Raw genomic sequence first — 22481 nt, 5'->3', positions numbered from 1 at the left:
CCCTTGATTGAGGCGGTCATAGAAATTATGAGTGGCTGCCACAGTGTTGTCCTTCTGTTGGAGCTGCAGACATTCATCAGTATAATGACTGTAATCGGCACAAATCCCGCATACTCTTTGTCGAACCATTTGTTGGCTTTGCTGTGGCGGAGAAGGTTGAGCTTGTTGTTGCTTCAACTGCATCTGCTTCAGTAAGTTGGTCATTTCACATATACTCTGAGTTAGAGCAGTAGTTTCTTTTCTAGAGTATACCTCTGCAACAGCTCTTGACCGACTTTGTTTTTGTCTGTGATTCCTAGTAGATTAAGCTAAGTTGCTGATCAATTGCCATGCCTCATCAATAGTCTTGTACTTTTTCATAGACCCATTGCTAGCACCTTCCAATGTGGTCTTATCTTGAGGCTTCATGCCCTGTGTAAAGTAGCCGAGCAACACTATCTTATCAATCATATGGTGGGGACATGCTTCCAGAAGATTATTGAAGTGCTCCCAATATTCATAGATAGTCTCAGATTTGTCCTGAACAATCATGGAAATGTCTTTCCTCAGTTTATCGGTAACCTCCACTGGAAAGAATTTCTTCAAAAATTATCTTCTAAGCATATCCCAGTTAGAAACAATTGCTTCAGGTTGAGTGTATTACCACTCTCTTGCCTTTCCCTCAAGAGAGAATGGGAAGGCTTTTAACAGGATAAAAGTTTTATCAGCACCATCACGCTTAACAGTAGAACAAGTTGTCTGAAAATCCCTAAGGTGCTTGATAGGCTCTTGAGCAGTTAAGCCATGAAACTTGGGCATCAAGTTGAGTAGTGTAGTCTTTATTTCAAAATCTATAGCCACCGCTGGGTGGTGCGCCTGATACGGCTGCAGTGTAAAATCAGGGGCACCAGCCTCCTGGATAGTGACTCTCCTAGGTGCTGCCATGTCACCTGCACGTAAATCAACCGAATTAGTAGAAAGGGAGCTTGTTTCTTCCTTAAGTGACGTTTTAGATTCGTCCTTGGAGAGGACTAACTGATGCCGAGCTTGCCTTATACGTGAAATAGTTCTTTCAATCTCAGGGTCAAATACTGGGAATCTTGGATCAGGAAGTGAATGCGTCATTCAATGAAAGAAACATGTAGCTCATAGTAGAAAAATAAAAAGAAAAATACAATTAAATAAATTCCAATCAATAAATTAGCACACTATTGCAACTCCCCGGTAACGGCACAAAAAATTTACGTAAGCGGAAATTGGCAGATTAAGAATTAATTAGAAAAATGGCATTGCAAGTATAGTTCTTGTTCCGGGGGTTACCTGAAACGAGTAGCTCGGACGTCTTGGTGAGGCCCGAGGTGGGGGTCAGGGACCCGAGCTTGATATGTGGAGTGGTTGGTGGTTGTACCTGCAATGACACTCCGATGCTTAAGTTAGCATGGGTCCAAGCAGATATTGAGTAGAATTAGAATATGAGTTATACCTGGGTGCTCCAGTGTATTTATAATGGTGAGATGTGGCCTCTTGTGGATAAGATAAGTTAGTTATCTTATCTTATCTTTACCTTATCTTTAAGTGAGGTCATCTTATCTTCAAGGGAACCGCCATTATCTTTCTGGGCTTTAGCTGCCTTTAGGTTGGGCTGTGTTCCTTCGTTTGGGCCTGCTTTGGGCTCCTTTGGCGAGTTGGCCGAGCTCTTTGAGAAGAGGTCGGGCATTTGGCCGAGCTCTTTGAGAAGAGGTCGGGCATTTTGGCCGAGCTCTTTGAGAAGAGGTCGGGCATTTTGGCCGAGCTCTTTGAGAAGAGGTCGGGCATTTGGCCTGAAGAGGTCGGTCAGCTTGTCGCTAAGCATCCCGGGTCGGACAGCTTGACCCAGGGTATGAACAGTGCCCCTGCTTGAGTTCGATCTTTCCATGAGATCATGCTTTTCAGAGCGTCGATCTCTTTGGAAGTCGTGCTCAAGCATCTGTCTGGCTTGTTTCTTCATTGCTTTGCAATCTTTGTAGATTTTCTAGAGGTTTGGTGCTTCACAGTCCAACCTCTTTTGAGTGGTAGCGTGGGTTTTCTACCCTTGCCTTCTGGATCACGCCTTGCTTTAAGTTTGTGTTGACAACCCTCTGCTTTGGCGAAGTTGTCCTTGCGGCTTGATATCCGGACTTTTAGTGATTTGTCCAATGATTTTTTTTAGTGTTCTTTATGTAGAACCTTTTTTAGTCTCGGATGATGTTCGTAGCCCTGTTTGAGATTGTGCCTCCTTTGAGTGGGGTTGTATCCCTTTTGGCTAAGCACATTTGAGTCTTAAGTTGTTTCCTAACTTTTTAGCTTGTTCTCTTTTGAGATCGTACTTGCGCCTCTTTTTATCTGACGTCGACCTGTACAACTTTGCCCCTGCTTGAGTTCGATCTTTCCGTGAGATCGTGCTCTCTTTGGGGGAAGTCGTACTCAAGCATCCTGACTTTGGTCGATCTTGAGTAGTTTTATCTTGTGCGAGTTTGGCATTGCCTTTTTTAGTTTGTTGAGAGGTCTTTTCAGCCTTCTTCTGACTTTGTTTGTCTTCACTGTTCGGGCTTTTTAGTCATAATCCAACAACTTTTTAGGTATAGTTCCTGATGGGAAACCCTTTATAGTCTGTTTGGATGACTTTTTAGCGCCGTTTTGATTTGTGCTTTTGCCTTTTAAGTAGTGTCTTTTTTCAAGACTTCGTACCTTTTAGCAAAGCATTCCTGGCATTCCTCTGGCCGTTGCGAGATGTCTTTGTCCCCTTTGTGGATCTTTGTAGAGTGTCGGTATTTTGTTGTCCGACCTCTTTTGATCACTGCCGGTTTTGTCCACTTTCTGCTTGGTTGAGGTGGTCCTTGGGGCTAACTTGTCCGACGACTTTTTAGTGTTCTTTGGTAGAACCTTTTTAGTTGGTCTGAACAATTTTGATAGCCTTTGTCATGGAGCCGTGGCTTTTTGGGCAAAGCTATGTCCCTTTTAGCGCACGCTTTTCGTTGGTCCAATCGTGTCGACGAGCTGTAGCTTTCGTTGGTCCAACTTCTTGTCGGTCCAAGCTGTGGTTTTCGTTGGTCCGACTTCTTCTTGTCGGTCCAAGCTGTAGCTTTTGTTGGTCCGACTTTTTCTTGTTGTTCCAAGCTGTAGCTTTGGGCCGACTTCTTCATGTCGGTCGCTTCTAAGTTATTTCTAGTAATCCTCTTTATTGGACCTCTGTCAGGTCTCTTTCAGGGATTACTTTTTATAACTTTTTTGTTTATGGGACGACTTCTTTACGTCAGTCCCTTCTCCAAGTTATTTTTGTAATCCTCTTTCTTGGACCTTTGTCAGATCTCTTTCAGGGATTACTTTTATAACTTGTCCGTTTGTAGGAGACCGACTTCTTTATGTCGATCTCTTCTAAGTTATTTTTGTAATCCTCTTTCTTGGATCTTTGTCAGACCTCTTTCAGGGATTACTTTTATAACTTTTCATTTTGGGCCGTCTCTGTCATGTCGGGCCCTTCTAAGTTAAAGTAATCGGACGATGAATTTGGTTTTCATCTTTGCCGACTTTGTCATGATCGGGCGGTGAATTTGGTGTTCACCTTGCCGACCTGCCGTAGTCGGGCGTCTTGGTAGGAAACTTTTTAGGAAATCTGCAATCTTTTAAACAATAAAATGAAGATAAGAGTGTGTACATGTTAGTACTTACCTTTCTAGGTCGGGAAATCTTTTTGGATCTCGGCCTGGCGCCCTTTTTAGATTGCAAGCATGCCATGACCTTGGTAGCTCTTGCCCTTCGAGGTTGGACACTTTGTAGCAACCTTTCCCAATTCTTCTAAACAACTTGGTATGGTCTTTTGGCTGCTAGCTTCTCTTCTCCCGGTCGACTTGTTCCGATGTCATTTCGGATTAGGATGAGATCGTTGTTGCTAGATTACCTTCCGATTATATCTTGAGGCCATTTGACGCTTTAACGCCTCTTCCTTGATCCGAGCTCTTTCTCGGGTTTCTGGAAGTAGGTCGAGTTCTTCCTTTTGAAGTTGGGAGTTGGCCTCTTCACTGTAGTGGATCACTTTGGGCAATCCCTCTTCTACCTCCACTGGGATTATTGCCTCCATTCCGTAAGCTAATCGGAAGGGTGATTCCTTTGTAGTAGAGTGTGGGGTTGTCCGATATGCCCATGGGACTTGTGGGAGCTCTTCAGGTGGGGCTATAGGGAAGTTGGCATGCTTTGATGTAAAGCTTTTGACTTGGTATTTGCTCTGAAGAACTTTGGTTGATCGTTTGTTGTCGCTTTTCTTTTTTTTTTTTTTATTCGCCTTTGAGAAGAATGTGTGCTTTGCTTAGGGTTTGGTTGCTGTTCCTATTTCTTTTCATCGTTGCTTGACTCCTTTTGTACAAAAGTTCTAGCTTTTGTTTTGGCCTTTTGTTTGAGAGGTGTTCAGACTGTTCGGGTATAGATTGTCGACTTCTTTTTTCTGTGTTCCTGCCCTATTGTTGCCTCCAAAGGGTGCCCCTGGACTTTCGTGTGAGTCCTGGGGTTTCCCTTTTACTACCATGTCTGTCACTTGATGTTTTGCTGTTATTGTCCGAGTTGTTTCCTGATTTGCTTGAGGTGTTTGGTAGTAATCCCATAGTCGACCTATGTCTTTGAGATGTCTACTAAGATCTCGGACAGCATGTCTGATTAGCTGGATTTCATAGTTTTAATGCGTGTTACTGTGGCTGATCCTGAGTACATTCCTTATACCGCCTTTGAGATCGATTTGTTGTGGTCTTGTAATGTAGCCTGGATAAAGCTTTTGTTATTGCCCCTTGGTTGGCTAACTTTGAAAACACATCAGCTCGGGCATTCTGCTCCCGAGGTATGTGTCGGACTTCATTTTCCCCGATTTGTCCGAGCCGTTTTCTGTTTTTGTCCAGGGTCCCCTGGATTGTCCGAGATGTTCTATGGTTTTGTCCAGGGTCCCCCGAATTATCCGAGCTATCCTCTATAGGATTCTTCCAGCTAAGTTTGTTTTTCTGTAGGATGCCTGTTATGGCTGGTTGGTCCGAACTCTGATAGTGTGAGCTTGAAAGTATGGGTGGAGTTTGTTGAGAGGTGAGTACGAGGGAGTAGGCGAACTTTTTCTATCTTTTGATAGTTTAGTTCGGCCCCTTGTAGAGCTTTGCTGATGAAGTAAATTGGTTGTTTTCCACTTTCGTCTTCTCTGACTAGTGCTGAGGCTATTGCCCGACTTCCCACTGTGAGGTATAATATGAGTTCTTCACTTTCCCAAGGTCTGGTGAGAATGGGTGGTTGTCCCAAGAATTTTTGAAATCTCGGAAGGCTTGTTCGCATTCCGTTGTCCTTTCCAAACCTCTCTTCCTTCCTTAAGATACCTCTTTGAGGTGTCTTTTGCAAGATGATTTAGAGATCCTTCCTCCTGCGAATCCTCCATTTATCATATGAACATGTCTCTCAGGGGTGTGAGACGGAAGTTCAGCTCGTCCGACTTCTTCGGTGTGAGGTGGACGTTTAACTCGTCCGACCTCTTCCTTCAAGTTGTCCGACTTCTTTTGTGTGAGGTAGACGTTCAACTTTGTTCGGCCTCTTTGATGTGAGGTGGACCTTTGTCCGACCTCTTCGGTCTGAGGTGGGCCTTCAACTCGTCCGACCTCTTTGGTGTGAGGTGGACCTTCAACTTGTCCGACCTCTTTGTTGTGAGGTGGACTTTTAACTCGTCCGACTTCTTTGTTGTGAGGTGAACATTTAACTCGTCCGACCTCTTCCTTCAACTTGTCCGACCTCTTTGGTGTGAGGTGGACCTTTGTCCAACCTCTTTGGTGTGAGGTGGACTTTTGCCCGACCTCTTTGGTCTGAGGTGGACCTTTGCCCGACCTCTTTGGTCTGAGGTAGACCTTTAATTCGTCCGACCTCTTTGGTCTGAGGTGGACCTTCAACTCACCCGACCTCTTTGGTGTGAGGTGGACCTTCAACACGTCCGACCTCTTTGTTGTGAGGTGGATCTTCAACTTGTCCGACCTCTTTGGTGTGAGGTACACCTTCAACTTGTTCGACCTCTTTGGTGTGAGGTAGACCTTTCAACGCGTCCGACTTCTTTGGTGTGAGGTGGACATTCAACTCGTCCAACCTCTTTGGCGTATGGACGTTCAACTCGTCTGACCTCTTTGGCGTGAGGTGGACTTTCAGCTTGTTAGACCACTTTGGTGTGAAGTCTGACCTTCGACTTGTCCGACCTCTTTGGCCTTTCTGCTTTTGATTGGGAGAGGTGGTGAGATTTTCTCAGTGTTGCGTATTTCTCGTTAAACATCCACAAGAGATAGGTTTCTCAATTGGTTAGTCTTCTTTCTTCCTGGTTTTTTCATCCTTGTCCTGTGGTGGATTAGGAGAATCCGAGTTTTGAGCTCTCTCCTAGTCGAGAGTTCTCCTCCATGTTGATGTATTTCTCTGCTCGTTCCTGTACCTCATTCTGAGATGTTTGGGTGCTTCTTGGATATTAAGTGGCTAAAAGGTCCTTCTCATAGACCATTGATGAGACCCCTGATAGCTGCTTCTGTTGGCAGACTTTGTATGTCCAGATATATTTTGTTGAATCTTGTAGTGCTTCCATGATTTCTGTGTTTTGTAGGTTACTTATCTCTCCCGTTTTGGGGTGTGCTTTTGGGGGTGGCGTCCGCATTTTTATGCGACGTTCTATCCTCTAGATCTGGATCATGGTCGTTGTCATGGTCGTCCGCCATGGTGTGGGGATGACTTCCAGGTTCCCCGGCAACGGCGCCAATGTTCCGGGGGTTACCTGAAACGAGTAGCTCGGACGTCTTGGTGAGGCCCGAGGTGGGGGTCAGGGACCCGAGCTTGATATGTGGAGTGGTTGGTGGTTGTACCTGTAATGACACTCCGATGCTTAAGTTAGCATGGGTCCAAGCAGATATTGAGTAGAATTAGAATATGAGTTATACCTGGGTGCTCCAGTGTATTTATAATGGTGAGATGTGGCCTCTTGTGGATAAGATAAGTTAGTTATCTTATCTTATCTTTACCTTATCTTTAAGTGAGGTCATCTTATCTTCAAGGGAACCGCCATTATCTTTCTGGGCTTTAGCTGCCTTTAGGTTGGGCTGTGTTCCTTCGTTTGGGCCTGCTTTGGGCTCCTTTGGCGAGTTGGCCGAGCTATTTGAGAAGAGGTCGGGCATTTTGGCCGAGCTCTTTGAGAAGAGGTCGGGCATTTTGGCCGAGCTCTTTGAGAAGAGGTCGGGCATTTGGCCTGAAGAGGTCGGTCAGCTTGTCGCTAAGCATCCCGGGTCGGACAGCTTGACCCAGGGTATGAACAGTTCTTAACCGGCGAAAATCCACTTATCAATTTAGAAAAGAATTATCACAAATTTTAGAAATAAAATACTGGGAGTATGAGTCCCAGGTCATCTCCCAACGAGTTGCAGGAAAATGTGCTATTTTATCAATCAGAGGATTTCCAAATGGGTTTTGAGTTTGATGAACAGAAAATTAAATTAGAGAATTTTAATGATTTGTTTAAAAATCTTGACCGGTAGAAGATTAATTGGAAGTTCTATTCTTGTTGGAATTTTGTCAATATTAATTAATAATTAGTCATTGTTTTCATTTAGTTAACCCTCAACGAATGAAGGAAAGTCAAATTAAAAGTCAACTTCTATTCACAAGTCCTAATTCTCTCCCTTGGGAAGGATTAGAGTTAGTGACTAACAAACCAACCAATAATGAACCAATTACAATTAAACTCTTGAGTATTCCAACTCAAGGTTCTCCTTTTAATCAACTCCCAATCAAGTTGGAGAACTACTCCATCATCATAAATGTAGACTTCACAAAATTAATAGGAAAAATAAAAAAGGGCATAATAAACAATAATCAAAGAGATTAATTAAAAGTAAAAATAGTCTTGTATTAATGAACTCTAAAAATAATCCAATGTCAACTCTGGACAATTTAAGAATATGGAAGAGTAAATGAAAAGTAGATAAACAAAATAGAATGACCAGTTTCGGAGGTAGACTCTTCTCAAAATTCAAAGCCAAAAAATCTTCAAATCCTAAATTATGAATGTCAAGAGAAAAAAACCTAGGGGAGAGTAAAATCATATCTAAAAACTGGAAAATTATGCGGAATGAATTCTCCTCCTTGTCTCTGCATGTTCTCTGGCTCTAATCTGTGTTTTTGGACCAAAAACTGGGTTGAAACGCGGCCCAGAATCTATGCCAGCGACTTCTGTAATTCCGAAGATCACGCACGTCACGCGCCCGCGTCGTTTACTGGATCGCGTCACTCAGTGTTTTTCGTGCTACGCATGCACGTCGTCCACGCACTCGCATCATTCGTGCAGCTTACAATCCACGCGGTAGCGTCAGGCACGCGAGCGCATCACTACGATTTTCTCCATTTCGCACGGTCGCGTGAGCCATGCGCCCGCGTAACTTCTCGCTGGTCATCTCCTCAATTCCTTGAAACACTTAACACACAGATCACGACATCGAATGGTACGAAGGAGAATAAAAATATACAACTAAAATATCTTTAGGAACCAAGTTTTCAATCATAGAATATTTTTATGAAGGAATTGTAAATACATGCAAATCATATGAATAAGCGGGTGAAGACTTGATAAAACCACACAATTAAACACAATATAAATCATAAAATAGTGGTTTATCACTTACTCAAAGATAAGATAACATAAGATACGATAACTAACTTATCTTATCTAAAGAGGTCACTCTACACCATTATAAATACACTGGAGCACCCATGTATAACTCATATTCTGATTCTACTAAAAACCTACTTAATACCCTTGCTAACTTAAGCATTGGAGTCCCTTGCAGGTACCACCATCCGCTGGTGACATAGGATCGGCAGCACCACTAAGTCCAACAGGTCAGACACGACAGCTCCGGCCGCCAGATCCAACAGGTCAAATACGACAGCTCCGGCCACCAACTCGAAACAGGTCGGACACAACAGCACCGACCAGTACAGAAGATCTCATCCGAGATTGACCTTCAGTTTCAGGTAACCCTCAGAACATTAGCGTCGTTCCTGGGGAACCTGGAAGTCATCCCATTACCATCGCGGATGACCATGACAAACAATCACAACTCTAGTTTGGTGGACAGAACGCCAAACAAAAACACGGACGCCACCTCCAAAGACACAACTCAAAACGGAGGAGATAAGCAACCCCCAAACACAAAAATTTTTGAAGTTATCCGTGAGCAACAGAATTGCCTTAAACAGTTGGAACAAGAAGCTGAACATCAACAGGAAGCCGAAGGATACCTTCGAAGAGAAACAAGACGACATCAAGCTCTTAAAGCTCAAAGCCGATTTCAAAGCCAAGACTACCCAACCCAGCCATGAAGGTAACCCCCACAAAGATCAAGATCCATTCACCAAAGAGATCATGAAAGCTAAAGTCCCAAAGGACTTCAAAGCTCCCGACATGACCCCATATGAAAGCTATAGTCACTGATGCCTCGGACGCCATTCGATGCAAAGCCTTCCCGACTACCCTAACGAAGATATCAATGAAGTGGTTCGACAGTTTACCTCCAAGATCCATCACAAGTTTTGATGACCTTTCCTAAAAGTTCCTCACCAGGTTCTCCATCCAGAAGGATAAAGCCAAACACGCCCCAAGTCTATTAGGAATCAAACAAGGAGATCGGGAAAGCCTTCGTAGCTACATGGAAAGATTCAACAAAGCATGCCTTGACATACAAAGTCTTCCAATAGAAGCGGCCATCATGGGACTCGTCAATGGCCTAAGAGAAGGACCTTTCAGCCACTCAATATCCAAGAAGTACCCAACATCTCTAATCGAGGTTCAAGAAATGGTGGAAAAATATATCAATATGAAGGAGAACTCCCGATTGGGAAACAACTCAAAAACCGAATTCTCCTAACCCACCAAGGGACAAGGATAAAAAGTCCAAGAAAAAAGAAGATCCACCCGATGAGAAGTGATAAACCACTATTTTATGGTTTACAATGTGTTTAATTGTGTAGTTTTATCATGGTCTTTACCCACTTATTCATATAATTAGCATGCATTTATATTTCCTTCCTAAAATTATAACATGATTGAAAACATGCTTCTTTGGTCTTAATTAAGCTAATCTTAATCCTCTCTTATTACCATTCGATGCCTTGATCTGTGTGTTAAGTGTTTCAGGCTTTATAGAGCATGAATGAGTGAGAGATTGGGAAAGAAGCTTGCAAAAATGGAAGGAACACAAGAAATTGAAGAGATGACCAGCGAGAAGTGACGCGTACGCGTCAGCGACGCAACCGCGCGGAAGAAAGGAATTCGCAGTGACGCGGCCACATGAGTGACGCGGACGCGTGGATTGGAAAAGCAGCAGCGACGCGGAGGCATGCACGATGCGCCCACATGGAAAAGAAAAATGCCGAATGACGCGTCCGCGTGACGTGCGCGATCTGCAGAATTACAATGTTCTTTAATTTATGTTTCTCTTCTACTTTGGATACTCTAATACTTTTGTCTGTTTATTATTTATGTTGCCCGTTTGGCCTATGAATATTGTCCATGTTAGATTTTATTGCTTTAAATGTATGTTAATTGAGGTATTTTCAGATCTATGATTTTCATTTATCTTTTTATATTCTTGGCTTTAATTGATCAATTGGTAACTCTTGAGTTGTCAAACTCATTGTTAACTGAATTTTGAAATTCTTCAAGAATTAACTTGAGTTCCACTAACTCTAGTCTTTCCTAAGGAAAGACTAGGACTTGAGGAACCAAACTTATTCCGTCCACTTAATTTACCTTCATAGTTAGAGGTTAACTTAGTGGGAGAAAAATCCAATTCTCATCACAATTGATAAGGATAATTGGGATAGGACTTCCAGTTTTCATACTTTGCAAGGAGTTTTATTAGTTATTAATTTATTAATTCTTGCAATCTATTTCTCTTGCTTAAAACCCTTTTTCAAACCCAAACATTGTTTTTCTATAACCAATAATAAAACATACCTCCCTGCAATTCCTTGAGAAAACGACCTGAGGTTTGAATACTCGGTTATCAATTTTAAGAAGGGTTTGTTACTTGTGACAACCAAAACGTTTGTACGAAGGGATTTCTGTTGGTTCAGAATCTATACTTACAACGCGACTTTATAAAATTCTTTACTAGCAAAAATCCTAATGTCTAAAATGGTGCCGTTGCCGGGGAATTGCAAACGTGTGCCTTATTATTGGTTATTGTAAATATTTAAAAAAAAATTCATATTTTTATATTAAAATTTTTTATCTTATCTTATCTTAGTTTTAAATTTCAAAACTCAAATCTTTTTCAAAAAAAAAAAATCATATCTTAATCAAAATCTCATCTTATCTATTTTTTTTCAAAAATCAAATCTTTTTCAAAATCTTATCTTATCTTTTTTTTCAAAAATCATATTTTTTAAATATTTTCTTTTTGTTAGTTTTTGTTTTTATTTTCTCTTACTACTATGAACTCTCACCCCTTTGGCTATGAGTCTGGTTACAATTATGTTGCAGGAAGAGGAGATTATAATGACAACGTGCATCAAGGTTGGAAGTATCAAAGATGCGAGGAGCCACAAGGATTTTATCAACCCTCATGGCAACAACCACCTCTAATGGACTATCAACAACCATTCTGTGATGCATATCAAGGCAATGGCTATGGTGAGCACTTTTTTGATTATCAACAACCACCACCATATGCCTATGAACCCCCTCCTCAACATGACTTTGGACCACCATACTCACAAGCCCCTTTCCGCCATTCACCTCTATATGACCCTAACATATATCCATCATACCAACCACCCTATGAACCGTATGAACCATATATAGAACCACCCCAAGTCCACCCCAATTACTCCCAAGAACCACCACCTCAATATACACCATCTCCATATCCATCAATCCAAGAGCATTATGATCCTACTTATGATAGCCGAGTGCAACAAGAGTCAAGGGATCATTTCCAGGAAACAGTGGATCAATTTCACGCAACCCTTCATCAATTGAATCAAGCGATAAATCAATTAGCTTCCCGATGTTCGGACACTCAAGGAACCCCCATGGCTTCATGTGGACAATCTAATGAAGAACATAGCATGAAAGAGACACTAGACACTCCAGTGGACAATAAGGAGTATGACTTTGTACTGGAATAAGTGGAGGAAGCCATAATAGTTGCAGAGGAAGAAGTGGTTGAAGATTTAGGAGATGCAGAATCTCCACGGGAACCTCAAGTCACAGAACCCTCTTCTAAGGAATTTGAAATTGATGTTGAGGAGGCTGTACAACCTCCAAGGCATGTCATAATAAACGATTTGGAAGAGGTTAATCAAGAGATGGAGATTCAAGAAGAAGAGGCACAACCTCCCATGCCCTTGGTGAGCAATAAAGAAGAGATTAAATTGGAAGAAAGCTACCAAGAGGAAGAGGTTGAAATTGAAGAAATTTGCAAAGAAGTGGAGGAATTCAGAGAAGAGCACAAGGGAGTGGAGCTTCCACGTTCATTCCAAACACCTCCCCCTAAGTTGCCATCATCCTTCACAACATTCAAGTGGGTAAAATTCATATCCCTTAGCTTTCTAATTCCACTTGAATATGGGCCGCTGGAGACGGATGGTCAACTTAGAGCTCTTTGTGGCATAAAATGTAAGAGGAAGATGGTCAGTGGTGAGAATTGTCCTGCACAGTTCATTTTGGTTGGAAGCTTCAAGTTTAACTGCAAAGGTTGGTATAGAGCTCAATTGAATGGGTCTAGGAAGTTGTTTGGCTGCTTCAGTGAGAATTCAGACTGCTTGCCACCTGGATAGAACAATATTGCTCAACAAGAAGAAGGGTGCAAAAGCAAGGTTTGGGACCCCAGAATTCAATCTAGAAATCAATACTCTTGTGGCCTTGTCACTTGCTTTAACTTACTTGAAGGCTTTCTGCGCCTAGTTTGGGATCCCGGAGGCTACTGGAATTCTAAACACTGGTCGAGATTCCTAGATCAGTACAAGCACAAGCCACCATAACAAGGAGCTCACCAGAATGTCCAACTTAAGGACTTTAACAAAAAGTGCTTGGTGGGAGACAACCCACCATGGTATGATCGTCCCCTTTCAGTTTTAATTCTAATATGTTTTGTTTGTTTTTGAATTTTTATTGAACCTGGAATCATGCATAGCATTCATATTAAGCATTGCACTCTGCATACTGCATAATCAAAAAAAAAATTTTTTTACGCACGCGACGCATAAGTGATGGTGTTTTTTGCGGAAAACAAATTTTCCAACACACAAATCCAACCGGCAAGTGTACCGGGTCGCATCAAGTAATAATAACTCACAAGAGTGAGGTCGATCCCACAGGGATTGATGGATCAAGCAACTTTAGTGGGTGATTAGTTTAGTCAAGCTAACATTGAAGGGATATTGGATGAAATGTAGCCAACAGAATTGTAAATGACATGAAATTTAAAGTTGCAGAAAGTAAAATTGCATAAAACTTAAAGTGCAAGAAAGTAAAATAGCTGAAACTTAAAGTGCACGAAAAGTAAATTGCATTAAATGTAAAGGGATTGGGTGCTGGAAATTAAAGAGAGCAATAGATTAAGCAACTAGAAATTTAAATTGCAGAAAATGTAAATGTGCAGGAAATTAAATCAAGCTCAATGTGAACAAAGATGTGAAAGTGCAGAATACAGGAAAGGAAATTGCAGAAAAGTAAATGTAGCAGAAGAGGAATGAAACAGAAAGTAAAATGCAGCTCAATTTCAATAGCTAAGGGAAAGTTGAAGATCTCAGGGATGGAGGAGACTAGAAAACAAGTCTAGATCTCAATCCCTTCCTTGATCCAACAGAGAATAATTGCAGAAGAAAAAAGAGAAGCAATCAGTGAAGACTCAAATTCAATCCTCAATTTCTTAGAAATCTGCAGAAAGTAAACAAATAGAATTCTCAAAGTGAGAATGAAACAGAATTCCTCCAATCTCACTCAAGAAAAACAGAAAAGAAAACTAAGAGAGAGCTATCTATTACTACTACTCCCCAATGGATCTAACCTCCCCTCCGAGCTCTAATTGATGCCTTTATATAGGCTTTACAAAATAAAAAATGAAAATAAAATTAAAACCAATTACAAAAATGAAAATCCTAATTTAATTGATCCATGTGCCTTTGAGTGATGATGTGGGCTTTGCTTGCTTTGGATTTGAGGAGAAATGGGTTTGGTTGGCTTTTATTCAATTTGGTGAGGAATTGAATTAAATTGAATTTTGGCCCATATTGCTCCCAGGAGGCTGCCCTGCCCTTGTGGAGGGCAGGGCAGGATTTGATGCGTGCGGCCTTAGTGCGAGCGTGGTGCATTGGTGTGTGCTACAGGATGCTGCCCTGCCCTCACGGAGGGCAGGGCAGAAAAATTCTGGTGCGCCAGTTTGGTGCCTGTGCGTGCTGCTGGTGCTGCCGAATTGTTCCTTGGTGCGCCAGAATGGTGCTGGCCGTGCAAAAACAAAATGCTGCCCTGCCCTCGCGGAGGGCAGGGCAGTGTTTCTAAATTGAAGTCCCGTGTTCGAGACTTGGCCGATGCACACGCTACCCATTTTTCCTTGGCTTTCTTGGCACCAAAGTAAGGCCTAGTTTCTTGCTTCCTCATGGCCCTTAAAGATGCCTTTCGTTCCTGCCTGAATTGTACGCCAAATATGGATTGCTATATATCGTTGGAAAGCTCTGAATGTCAGCTTTCCAACGCAACTAGAAGCACATAAATTGGACGTCTGTAGCTCAAGTTATAGCCCTTTGAAGGAGGCATGGTCATGCTGTGAGCGCCCAGATTTTACCTTAGCGAAATTCTTGCTTCCAACCTCACTTTGCATCACGATTCTGCCCTGCCCTTGGCAAGAGCAGGGCAGTGTGCGTGCTGGCTGCTTCCTTCTTTGATTTGGTCATGGGCCACGCTTTTAAAAGCGTGTCCTAAGGCTCCAAAGTGTACCCCAACTTCAAAGTGTACCCCAAAGCTCTTTTTTTCTCCTTTTTTTGTGCTTCTTTGCTTCTTTTTCTTCTTATTTTCTACAAGATTTATAAAATTAAAATATCAAGAAAATATATCATTTAAGTACAAAAGCATTCAATATTTAAGCACAAATTATCAATTTCTTGTATGAAAAGCATGGAAAAATAGGTATATGATGACATGTCATCACAACACCAAACTTAAACCTTGCTTGTCCCCAAGCAAGAAAAGAATCATGCAATAAAGATTGACAATCCAAGGTAAGAAGAATAGCAACTCAATGTTCATGGTAAGCTAGTTTTCTAAGCATGCTACAATCACAAAAGAAATGTAAATGATTGATGCTTCTATCTAGCTCAATTTATGAAATATTTTCCTTATAATTTTTCCTTGAAACAAGCATTTGATTTTTTTTTTTATTAGCTTCTCCTTTTGGGTGCTTTGCCCCATGAGTTAATAACAAAGCTACGACTTCTAAATGCTTTGTTTTCAAGTATTACCACTTGATACATAAGCACCACAAGCATTTAATTAGAGGACTTCATTAAGCTCATTTTTTTTTCTTTTCTTTGACTCTCTAATCATTGATGCTCAGAACCTTGAGCTTTGAGGGAGTGCTTTTGCACTTGAGCCTAGCCTTGACTTCTAAGTGTTTTGTTTTCAAGCATTTCGCTTGATACATAAACACCACAAGCACTTAGCAAATAAATTGCCATTGGTACTGATGCAATTGCATATTTGTTATATTAGCTAGTTAGTTTAGTTGGTTTTAGCTTACTTTCACTCATTTTCTCTAAATAAACAAGTCCTTTTATGAGTTTTATCTCCATGCATGAGAATACCAATGAACATGTGATTCTAGCCAAATTCATGCAAATGATTTAAGGAATGCATATATGAATGAGTATGAATAAATCTCATGAAATTTATTGCATGAATTGGCAAGACTTTGAAGCTATTTCCCTTGTTGATGATAGGTGATGAAACAAGGATGCATGGAAGCAAGAATGATGCAAGCTGGGCAAGAAGTTGGCGTTGCCAACTTGGACATAAGGGGCGTTGTTCTTGGCAACGCCAGGAAGAGGAGTTGGCGTTGCCAACTTGGAGGATGAGGGGCGTTGTTCTTGGCAACGCCAGGAAGAGGAGTTGGCGCTGCCAACTTGGGAACATGGTGCGTTTTTATGGACAACGCCACACACAAGCAAGGCAAGCTTGGCCCTGGAAGAAGCAAAGTTGGCGTTGCCAACTTGAGGAGGGCGTTTGGTGGACGAAATTGTGATCACATCAATATAGTATTAATATATTTATTGTAGAATTGTGGAACTTAGGATTTTTGGTACGAGTGGGCACAATTCCGTTCAACTAACCAGCAAGTGTACTGGGTCGTCCAAGTAATACCTTACGTGAGTAAGGGTCGAATCCACAGAGATTATTGGTTTGAAGCAATCAATATTTATTTTATTAATCTTAGTCAGGATATCAATAGGATTATTTGGATTAAAAGTGAAATTATTGGAATTGATAAAAGAGGGAACAATGTTACTTTGATTTGCAGTACTGGAGAATATGTTGGAGTTTTGGAGATGCTTTATCCTTTGAATTTCTACTTTTCCTTGAGATCCTCTTCTCACACGCAGGTTCCTTCCATGGCAAGCTCTATGTAGGGTGTCACCGTTGTCAATGGCTACTTCCCATCCTCGCAGTGAAAACTATGCACGCACTCTGTCACAGTACGGCTAATCACCGGTTGGTTCCCGCTCCTACTGGAATAGAATCACTCTTTTGCGTCTGTCACTAACGCCCAGCAGGTTAAAGTTTGAAGCACGTCACATTCATTCAATCCCGGAATCCTACTCGGAATACCACAGACAAGGTTTAGACTTTCCGGATTCTCATGAATGCTGCCATCAATCCGGCTTATACCACGAAGATTCTGTTGGGGAATCTAAGAGATATTCATTCAATCTGATGTAGAACGGAGGTGGTTGTCAGGCACACGTTCATGGGTTGAGGAAGGTGATGAGTGTCACGGATCATCACCTTCTCCACAGTTAAGCGCGAATAAACATCTTAGATAAGAACAAGCGTGTTTGAATGGAAAACAAAGGAATTGTATTAAATCATCGAGACGCTGCAGAGCTCCTCACCCCCAACAATGGAGTTTAGAGACTCATGCCGTCACAAAGTATGTAATTCAGATCTGAAAATGTCATGAGGTACAAGAGATGTCTGTAAAAGTTGTTTAAATAGTAAACTAATAACCTAGGTTTACAGAAAATGAATAGACTAAGATAATTGGTGCAGAAATCCACTTCTGGGGCCCACTTGATGTGTGCTGGGGCTGAGACTAAAGCTTTCCACGTGCAAAGGCCTTTCTTGGCGTCAAACTTCAGGTTATGACGTGTTTTGGGCGTTCAACTCCGGATAATGACGTTTTTCTGGCGTTTAACTCCAGACAGCAGCATGAACTTGGCGTTTAACGCCAAGTTACGTCGTCTATCCTCACGCAAAGTATGGACTATTATATATTTCTGGAAAGCCCTGGATGTCTACTTTCCAACGCCGTTGAGAGCGCGCCAATTGGACTCCTGTAGCTCCAGAAAATCCATTTCGAGTGCAGGGAGGTCAGGATCCAACAGCATCAGCAGTCCTTTTTCAGCCTAAGTCAGATTTTTGATCAGCTCCCTCAATTTCAGCCAGAAAATACTTGAAATCACAGAAAAACACACAAACTCATAGTAAAGTCCAGAAATATGATTTTTGCCTAAAAACTAATATTATTCTACTAAAAACTAACTAAAACATGCTAAAATCTACATGAAATTACCCCCAAAAAGCGTACAAAATATCCGCTCATCACAACACCAAACTTAAACTGTTGCTTGTCCTCAAGCAACTAGATGAATAAAGTAGGTTCTAATAGAGATAAAGAAATAATAATATTCTCGAGTTCTAAATGAGGCTCAGATTCTTATTAGATGAGCGGGGCTTGTAGCTTTTTGTCTCTGAACAGTTTTGGCATCTCCCTGTATCTTTAAATTTTCAGAACGATTGGCATCCTTAGGAACTCGGAATTCAGATAGTATTGTTGATTCTCCTAGTGTAGTATGTTGATTCTTGAACACAGTCATTTTATGAGTCTTGGCTGTGGCCCTAAGCACTTTGTCTTCCAGTATTACCACCGGATACACAAATGCCACAGACACATAACTGGGTGAACCTTTTCAGATTGTGACTCAGCTTTGCTAAAGTCCCCAGTTAGTGGTGTCCAGAGCTCTTAAGCACACTCTTTAGCTTTGGATCACGACTTTAACCATTCAGTCTCAAGCTTTTCACTTGGACCTTCATGACACAAGCACATGGTTAGGGACAGCTTGATTTAGCCGCTTAGGCCTGGATTTTAATTTCCTTGGGCCCTCCTATCCATTAATGCTCAAAGCCTTGGATCTTTGCTAAAATTTTCGCCACTTTTTTTTTTTTTGAACTGCTTTTTCTTGCTTCAAGAATCAATTTCATGATTTTTCAGATCCTCAACAATATTTTTCGTGTTCTTTGTCCTTTCAGGAGCCAATATCCATCAAATTCAAAGTACATATTATGCACTGTTCAAGCATTCATTCAGAGAACAAAAAGTATTGCCACCACATATAATTAATTAAAATTTTATTTATTAAGAACTCGAAAAACATAAATTACTTCTTTATTCTAAAAGAAAATCTACTACTTTATTCATGCCTAATGATGATGAGAAAAATAAATTATAACTTAATTGGAAATAAAATCAAAATAGACATCCTAATTACTACTAAATATCTTCTAAGGTTAATTTCTAAAAGGAATAATCTCTACTAAGTTGGAACAGAGAAATTGGAACTCAGCAACCTGTTGTTTTGAGGAGTGGATGCTCCTCTGGCTCTTTGGGGTGTGGTTCAAGGATTAATTTTTGGCGCTTCAGCTCCCTTAGATCACGCCCTTGCTCCTCTTGTTCCTTGAGCAGTTTGCAAATCATGCTACCTTGATTATTCTGTTCTTCCTTTATTTGATCCATAGCTTCTTGCAATCTGGAAACAGAAGCCTCAAGTTGTTCCCAATATTCATATTGGGGCAGTTCTGGGAGGGCTTCTTGTGCTCTCCTTCTGACAGGATCCTCTTGTTGCTGTTGCCTGACCATTGATATTCCAGTAATGGGCTTTTCAATTGGGATATATTCAGTTATTCCCATCTTTACTCCAGCCTCTTTGCAAAGCATAGAAACTAGGCTTGGATAAGCCAATTTGGCATCCTTAGAATTCCTGTTTGCTATTTTATATAGCTCACAGGAGATCAGCTGATGGACTTCCACTTCTTTTCCCAACATGATGCAGTGAATCATGACAGCTCTTTTGATGGTAACTTCAGAATGGTTGCTGGTGGGCAAGATGGAACGACAAATAAAGTCCAGCCAGCCTCTGGCTACTGGTTTTAGATCTTCTCTTTTGAGTTGGACTGGGATGCCAGTTGTACTGGTAGTCCACTTGGCTCCAGGGATGCATATGTCCTCTAGAATCTTGTCCATCCCTTTATTGACCCTCATCATTCTCCTATTAAAGGAGTCTGGGTCATCTTTCAGTTGAGGGATCTTGAATATCTCCCTAATCCTGTCAGCATTGGTATGAATGATTTTTCCTCTGACCACTGTCTTATGGTCAAAGACAGCAGCTCCAATGATTCTTTGCCTTTCTGTCTGCCATAGATTAGCATAGAATTCCTGAACCATATTCTTCCCCACTTTCGTTTCAGGATTGGCCAGAATTTCCCAATTCCTGTTTCGAATTTGCTCTTGGATCTCCGGATATTCATCTTCTTTCAGATCAAATCTGACTTCCGGGATCACTGATCTGTGACTCATTATCTTGTAGTAATGGTCTGAGTGTTCTTTAGTTAAGAACTTCCCTTGGTTCCAAAGTGGCTTTGGAACGCTTTCTTTCTTTCCTCTTGGGGCGGTTTGTTTCCCTTTAGGAGCCATGATCAAGAGACACAATAGTTTTTGTGATCACGGGAAAAACACACCAAACTTAGAGCTTTGCTTGTCCCCAAGCAAAAGAAAGGAAAGAAGAGGGATAGGAGGAGAGCAATGTGGAATGGTGATGATGAGGAGGGCGCCAAACACAAGATATAGGGGGGGTGGGTAATTTTCGAAAAAAATTTAAGAAAGAGATAAGATAAAAGATATAATTTAAAAGATATGATCAGAAAAAGATATAATTTTAAAAAGGAAAAGATATGAATCATAATTTAAAAGATAATTTTGAAATTTAATTTTGTTTTTTTTTTTTTAAAAAAGGATTTTTAAAAGGAGTTAAAGATGTGTTGGAAACAAATTTAAAAAGCTGATGGCTTGAATTGGAAAGCCATTTGGCTTTTGGGTTAAGATAAATCTAAAAAATTTGCAATCATTGGATTTTAGAAATTAGGATAAAAACTTTTGAAATTGAAAGTGATAATTTAAAATATGTTTATGCAAGAAATCATGAATTGAAACATAAAAATTTTGAAAAAAATACAAAGAAAAACGAAATTGTACCTTCTCCCACCATCCTGGCGTTAAACGCCCACATGGTGCATGGTTTGGGCGTTTAACGCCCAAATGTTGCTTCTCCTGGGCGTTCAACGCCCATGTGATGCTTCTTCCTGGCGTTGAACGCCAGGAGGTCCTTCTTTACTGGGCGTTTTTCTAAACGCCCAGAATGCTAGCAGATTGGCGTTTAACGCCCAGAAGATGCTTCTTCTTGGCGTTTAACGCCCAGAAGGCTACCCTTACTGGCGTTAAACGCCCAGTGGGTGCTTCTTTTGGGCGTTTAACGCCCAAAGTATTTCTTACTGGCTTTTTCATGCCAGTGAGCTTCCAAATTTCTCTGTAACTCTTGGGACTTCAATTAATTACTAATTCACCTTTGAAGATACTTGGACTTAAACCTGTAAAGAAAAGAAAATTTATTTAATCAGTAAATAAACTTTGTAAATGGCTGGGTTGCCTCCCAGCAAGCGCTTCTTTAATGTCATTAGCTGGACTGACACTGATATTCAATGTAATCTCAGTCTTGAGCATTCTTGCTCGAAATTATCTTCAAGATAGTGTTTAACTCTTTGTCCATTGACAATGAACTTTTTGTTAGAGTCACTATCCTGAAGTTCTATGTATCCATATGGTGATACACTTGTGATCACATATGGACCTCTCCACCGGGATTTTAATTTCCCAGGGAATAATTTGAGCCTTGAATTAAATAGCAGAACTTTCTGTCCTGGTTCAAAGACTCTGGATGACAATTTCTTATCATGCCATCTTTTTGCTTTCTCTTTGTAAATTTTTGCATTTTCGAAAGCATTGAGTCTAAATTCCTCTAGCTCATTTAACTGTAGTAATCGTTTTTCTCCAGCTAACTTGGCATCAAGGTTCAGGAATCTGGTTGCCCAATAGGCTTTGTGTTCCAGTTCCACTGGCAAGTGACATGCCTTTCCATACACAAGCTGGTATGGAGAGGTACCTATAGGGGTCTTGAATGCTGTTCTGTATGCCCACAGAGCATCATCCAAGCTTCTTGCCCAATCCTTTCTACGGTTAATTACAGTCCGTTCCAGGATTCTTTTAAGTTCTCTATTTGAGACTTCAGCCTGCCCATTAGTTTGTGGGTGATATGGAGTAGCCACCCTGTGGTTGACTCCGTAACGTACTAGAGCAGAGTAGAGCTGCTTATTACAGAAATGAGTACCCCCATCACTGATTAACACTCTAGGGATACCAAATCTGCTGAAGATATGTTTCTGGAGGAATTTTAACACTGTTTTAGTGTCATTAGTGGGTGTTGCAATCGCCTCCACCCATTTGGATACATAATCCACTGCCACCAGAATATAGGTGTTTGAGTATGATGGTGGGAAAGGTCCCATGAAGTCAATACCCCATACATCAAACAACTCAATTTCCAAGATTCCTTGTTGAGGCATAGCATAACTGTGAGGCAGGTTGCCTGATCTCTGGCAACTATCACAGTTAAGCACAAATGCTCGGGAATCTTTGTAGAGAGTGGGCCAGTAGAAGCCACTCTGGAGGACTCTTGTGGCTGTTCGTTCACTTCCAAAATGTCCTCCATACTGTGATCCATGGCAATGCCAAAGGATCTTCTGTGCTTCTTCTTTAGGCACACATCTACGGATTACTCCGTCTGCACATCTCTTAAAGAGATATGGTTCATCCCAAAGATAGTATTTTGCATCTGTGATTAATTTCTTTGATTGCACCTTACTGTACTCTTTGGGTATGAATCTCACTGCCTTGTAGTTTGCAATGTCTGCAAACCATGGCACTTCCTGGACGGCTAGTAATTGCTCATCCGGAAAGGTGTTAGAAATTTCAGTGAGAGGGAGGGACGCCCCTTCCACTGGTTCTATTCGGGACAGGTGGTCTGCTACTTGATTTTCTGTCCCTTTTCTGTCTCTTATTTCT

General features: G+C 41.2%; 1 non-coding gene across 1 annotated transcript; it reads left to right on the top strand.

The window, feature by feature from the left end:
* Positions 1–444: 444 nt before the first annotated feature.
* LOC112798712 (small nucleolar RNA R71) lies at positions 445–552 on the top strand. Its single transcript, XR_003200311.1, has one exon. It is a non-coding gene; the product is annotated as a small nucleolar RNA R71 (small nucleolar RNA).
* The last annotated feature ends 21929 nt before the right edge of the window (positions 553–22481 follow it).

The sequence above is a fragment of the Arachis hypogaea genome, chromosome 4 (assembly GCF_003086295.3).
Source record: "Arachis hypogaea cultivar Tifrunner chromosome 4, arahy.Tifrunner.gnm2.J5K5, whole genome shotgun sequence".
Lineage (NCBI taxonomy): Eukaryota > Viridiplantae > Streptophyta > Magnoliopsida > Fabales > Fabaceae > Arachis > Arachis hypogaea.
The sequence above is the reverse complement of the archived record's forward strand: the minus strand, read 5'-3'. Positions and strand labels throughout refer to the sequence as shown.